Genomic DNA, 6,076 nt, shown 5'->3' on the forward strand with positions numbered 1-6,076 from the left:
ATTTTAAGAATTCTTTGTGTATGCTAGGTAATAGTCCTCTATCAGATGAGTCTTCTGCAGATATTTTCTCTGAGTCTGTGGCTTGTTTTCTCATTCTCATGATCCACACAGTTTTTTAAAAGGATTATATCAATTTAGACTGAAAGGCACAGAGACAATACAAAATGAAAAAAACCCGTTGGATCTCAAAGTTGTACAGTCAAGAAGCATGCCAAGAACATGGCTAGTTACCATGAAACCTATAACCCAGAATGGGGAGACGTGAGCCACATGGATCATTCCTTAGTTGAGGAACTAGTAGCATATGCCCAGCTGGGTTTTATTTATTATTATTATTATTATTATTATTTAAAATCTTCCTATTTATTTATTTATTTGACAGAGAGAGAGAGATCACAAGTAGGCAGGCGGCGGGGGGCGGTAAACAGGCTCCCTGCTGAGCAGAGAGCCTGAAGTGGGGCTCAGTCCCAGGACCCCAAGATCATGACCTGAGCCCAAGGCAGAGGCTCAACCCACTGAGCCACCCAGGTGTCCCCCAACTGGGTTTTAAACTTGTTATGGACGTATGCCTGCTCCATCATTGTATATTCATGTTTGTGGAGATAGAAAACTTTTTTTTTTTTTTTTTACAGCTTTTCAGATGAAGAGGAACTGTACTCAAGGGGCTATATTTAAGGAACTGTACCGAAGAAGTTCATCTGTACCTGGATCTCAAGCCTGATCAGGCCTGATAGTTTTGTGGGTATTGGGGGAGGGAATAAATAAATAAATAAATAAATAAATAAATAAATATATATATATGTATATATATATATATACATATATATATATATATAAATTTTATTTTATTTATTTATTTTTTAAGGATTTTATTTATTTATCCGACAGACAGAGATCACAAGTAGGTAGAAAGGCAGGCAGAGAGAGAGAGGAGGAAGCAGGCTCCCTGCTGAGCAGAGAGCCCGATGCGGGGCTCGATCCCAGGACCCTGAGATCATGACCTGAGCTGAAGGCAGCAGCTTAACCCACTTAACCCACTGAGCCACCCATGTGGAGGGATGTGGACTCCTGTGACCAGAAGGTGGACTATAGCATATGGTATTTTTGCACACTGGTTTCAGCAGTATTTGTAGTCGTCCATGTTCTGCTAGAACCATGCCACTTAGAAACTGAGTATTTCCTCCTCTTGAACTTGGGCTGGCCTTTAAACTGATTAATAGAATGTGGAGGAGCTGATACTGTATAACTTAGGCTGAGTCATAATAGGTGGTACTGTTTTTGGCTGACTCAGGATGCTTACCTTTGGAACCTAGCCACCATACAGAAGCTATTTGAAACTAGCCAGGGTTTCATCTGACTGCATCAGCCACCAAATGTGTTAGTGAATTAGCGTTTTTTAATTTCAGCCCCAGCCTTTGAGCCACCCTAGTTGATACTGAGTGGAGCAGAGACAAGCTATCTCCTCCGAAACCTGTTTAAATTGCACATTCATGAGCAAAGTAAGTGGTGTCTTGGTCAGTAAGTACTAGGGTTATTTATTTATTTATTTTTAATATAGCCATAGTAACTGAAATAATTAGAAAGGTATATAGTTTCAGCATTTGTTTTTAAATTAAGTTTTGGTAATAAAGTTTTGCTGGTTTCATGAAATGAATTGGGAAACATTTCATCTTTTATTTGGTATGAAATAATTTAAATAAGATTGTAATTACTTGTTCCTTAACTGTTAGAACTCAGTTTTAAAGGTTTTCTTGGGTGTATTATTTAAGATAATGGTCACCTGGGGCACCTGGGTGGCTTAGTCATTTGAGCGTCAGACTCTTGATTTTGGCTCAGGTCATGGTCTTGGGTCATGGGATTGAGCCCCCATGTCAGGCTCTATGCTCAGCGTGTGGAGTCTGCTTGTCCCTCTCCCTCCGTTCTTCCTATAGCTTGGGGATGTGCTCTACCTGCCTTCTCACTCTCTCGCTCTCAAATAAATAAATTAAAAATATAAATAAATAAATAAATAAATAGTCACCTTGGGGCTCCTGCGTAGCTCAGTGGGTTAAGCCTTGACCTTCGGCCCAGGTTATGGTCTCAGGGTCCTGGGATCCAGCCCCGTATCGGGCTCCCTGTTCTGTGGCAACCTGCTTCCCCCCCTCTCTCTGCCTGCCTCTCTGCCTACCTGTGATCTCTCTCTCTCTCTCTCAAATAAGTAAATAAAATCCTAAAAAAAAAAAAAAAGGCACCTTTCCAGTCTTTTCTTTGGTAATTTGTCAGTTTGGGTTTTATACTTGGTTTAGTTTGGGCTGTTTGTATTTTCTAGGAAGTCGTACATTTCTTCTGTTCCCAGTCTTGTTAATATTTGTTTTATATCCTTAAGCAGTTAAAACAACATCTTTTGGAATTATCAATTCTCCTACTTTTTCTCTGTATCACCAATTATATCTGTTATTTTTATTTATTTACTCTTTATATTTTCTTTTGGTTAATTTTGTGCTTTAAAAAAACAAAACACGGGGCTCCTGGGTGGCTCAGTGGGTTAAGCCTCTGCCTTCGGCTCAGGTCATGATCTCAGGGTCCTGGGTTTGAGCCCCACATCACATCGGGCTCTCTGCTCAGCAGGGAACCTGCTTCCCCCCCTCTCTCTGCCTGCCTCTCTGCCTACTTGTGATCTCTCTCTCTCTGTGTTAAATAAATAAATAAATAAATAAAAATTTAAAAAACCACAAAACCTTAAGATGAATACATTTCTGCTTTTGTAGTCATTTGTCTTCATAATGAAAGGATTTAAGGACCTTAATTTTTATCTTAAATATGGCTTTTGCTGTGTTTTGTACATTTTTAATGTATTTACTTTTTTATTAATTTCTATGGAGTTTGTGATTTTTCCTCTTTGATCAGTTAATTTTCAAGTCTTAAGATGTTTCAGACCATTTAAAAATTATCTCTAATATTGAATTACGATCAGTATCTATGGCCTGTAACATACATACTTTAATATATTTGTTATAGTTTGATTTATGGAAATTTTTATAAAACTATGAACAAATTAAAATGTAGATTCTTCCATTGAGTGAAGTAAGATCCCATATTGTCTTAGTTTAGACTGCTACAGGAAAGAGTCAGCCTCACCCTTCAAAACCATTCTGTCTCCCAAGTTCTTGCACTCTGAAACTATGATGGCAGTGGCAGCTCTGATGATTTCTAATTTACTCTGGTAGAGGGTGGTAGTGGTGGTGGTAGTGTTATTCTTTTCATGTCTTGAAGAACAGCACCTGACTTCTGTTGAGATGGATGCTTTACGTCTGTGGCTTAGGTATTAATCTCCTTATCAAATGGTCATTTTGCAATACTGTTAGGGTCCTCTTCCAAAAATACTTTTTCATTTTTTGCAGTATGGATAGGCTGAAAATTTCCCAAATCTTTAAGTTCTGGTTCCTTTTTTTTTTCATTTTGCTTAATAATTCTGTCTTCCAATCATTTTTTTCTTCTCAACATTTTACTGTAAGTGGTCAGGAACCAGGCCATTCCTTCAGTACTCTGCTTAGAGATCTCCTCAGCTAAATATCTAATTTCATTGCTTGCAAGTTCTGCCTTCCACAGAACACCAAAACGTGAACACAATTCAGCCAAGTTCTTTGTCACTTTATAATAAGGACCATATTTTCTTCAGTTTCCAATAATACATTCCTCATTCCCATCTGAAACTCAATCATAGTGGGCTTTGTGGTCCATATTTTTACCAGCATTCATTCAGGATTATTTAAATATTTTCTAAGATGACTGAGGTTTTGTCTCCAGCTCTCCTCTTTTCTTTCTGGGTCCTTACCAGAATTACCCTTTAATGCTCATATTTTGAGATTGCTCTTCTAAACATTTCTGCCACTACTCATTATCCAGTATGAAAGTCACTTTCTTATTTTTAGGCATTTGTTATAGCAGCACCCCACTCTTGGTTCCAAAAATCTGTCGTAGTCAGGGTTCTCCAGAGAAACAGAATCTGTGGAGGCTGAGAAATCCCACGATCTGCTGTCTGAAGCTGGAGGCCCAGGAAAGCCAGTGGAGTAATCCATTCCAGATTCGAAGGCCTGAGAACCAGAGGAGCCAGTGGTGTATATCCCAGTCCAGAGTCTGGAGAAGATGAGATGAGAGGTCTCAGTTCAAATGATGAAGCAAGAAAAAAGGGGCAAATTCCTCCTTCCTCCATCTTTTATTCTGTCTAGACCCTCAACAGATTGGATGATTTACTTTCACACTGAGGAAAGCAAGCAATCCCATGAGTCCACCTGTAATTCAGATGCTAATCTCTGGAAACAGCTCTCACAGATGCACTCAGAAATAATGTTTAATGTAGGCACCCCATGGCCACTCAAGTTTACATATAAAACTAACCATCAATAATTCATCAGTAGATGAATTTAAGGAAAAGTTACTCTGGAGATCTGCCTGAATTAGTCTTTTGGAAAAATCAAGAGGAAGAAATATCTGAAAACTAAGAACAAATACACACCAAAAAAATGAATTAGGACAAAGACATTGAGTTAAAGACTCAATTTTCACACACTGTTTCTATGGAAATTACTGGAACTTGTGCATTATCAAAATAATGACATAAACCAAGGGAGAAGAAAACAAAACATAAGAAACAATATCTAAGAGGAAAGAGAGGCAAAGGAATTTACTGAGTGTTGGTGAAGAGAGACAACAAATGACAGCTCTGCAGCAGGCCTGCGGATAAACCAATTTAGATTGAAACAGATCAGAAGACTCAAGGAAAGACTTCTTTAAGAAGATGAAATTTATAAAATACTTAATAGGTTTGAGTGTATTGAGACAAGATTTACATAAGTTTTAGAGATCATGGATAAATATTAAATATACAGAAAAGCAAAACTTGAAAAAAAGATAATTCTTAACTAGAGAAAATAATTGTAGTAAACTTTATGTAGTAAACTGTTGTTAAATACTGTATCAGTAGTATTTACGTAGTCATTATAAACAATGGATATTAATTTAAACAATGGCTATGGATCCTATTGCATTGAGTCTGCTATTGGTACCACAGGCCTAGAGAATGGCTGGTGAGTGGCAGGGGCAGCAGGAGGAGAGATTGAATAGGAAAAAAGATGGATTTTTATCTATCATTATGATAGAGTTTTGGAAGGACAAGGAACTATGTGCATGTGTGTGTGTGGTGAGAATGGTGGTTATATGTGAAAGAGAGCTAAATTCTCATCTTTTGTAATAAATATTAGGTATTAATGCCTATAATTAGAAGTCATTAAGAATATAAGATTATAAGAATGTTACTTAGAGAGTGGGGTTAAATACCAAAGCCCAGCAGAAAGGGTTGAAGGCAGTTGCTTCAGGAGTGAGCAATTTGAAATGTGTGGGGCCTAATTTTTTTTATAACAAGTCTTTTAAAGTTTTAAGCGATACACATGTGTAACTCTGTAAAAAATAAAATCCCCAAAAACCTAAATTAAAAGGAAATAATGAGAGAAAACAGACTTGATGGATCCAAAAGATATAATAGAAGGAGTTCCACAAAAATTAAAAAAAAAAAAAAAAAAGAAAATAGTAAGACCTTGTATCAGAAGAAAGACCCAAGTTTGCATCTTGGAGGGTAACCCATTTCCTCATGCCAACTTGAGTTTTAATTAGGGTTAGTAAGAAAAACTGGTATTAGTTATATACCTGGGAAATTTTCAAACTCCCAAGGATAATGATAAAATCTTAATTGGATTCTAGATTTTAAAATAAAAACACAAAACTGTGTTACTCGCAAAGGAAAAAAATTCAGACTGAGATGGAGTTTCCTGTAGACTAGAAGCTGATAGGAGTGGTGAGGGAACTACAACCCATGAATCCTATAGTGGACTAAACTGTCAGTTACTTGTTAGGGAGAGAGATATTTGCAGATATGCAAGGATTCAGAAATTAGGGAAGTCTTGAGGAGTTACCCTAACAAAAGTGAATAGTAACTGTAGGATATGAGAAGATAAAAAAGAGAGGAAATAGTGGTAAGCAACAAAGTTGACAGTGTGTGTGTGTGTGTGTGTGTGTGTGTGTGTGTGTGTATATATATATA

At 37.2% G+C, this 6,076-nt stretch overlaps 1 long non-coding RNA gene across 1 annotated transcript in view; it reads left to right on the forward strand.

Annotated features, from left to right (window-relative positions):
• LOC131998798 (uncharacterized) overlaps nucleotides 1-1,494 on the forward strand; it is a 34,281-nt gene extending 32,787 nt beyond the window's left edge. The window contains exons 2-3 of the long non-coding RNA XR_009398869.1: nucleotides 633-738; nucleotides 1,407-1,494. This is a non-coding gene — a long non-coding RNA (uncharacterized LOC131998798). The remainder of the gene's footprint in view (nucleotides 1-632; nucleotides 739-1,406) is intronic.
• The last annotated feature ends 4,582 nt before the right edge of the window (nucleotides 1,495-6,076 follow it).

This window comes from Mustela nigripes, chromosome 13, assembly GCF_022355385.1.
Source record: "Mustela nigripes isolate SB6536 chromosome 13, MUSNIG.SB6536, whole genome shotgun sequence".
Classification (NCBI taxonomy): Eukaryota; Metazoa; Chordata; class Mammalia; order Carnivora; family Mustelidae; genus Mustela; species Mustela nigripes.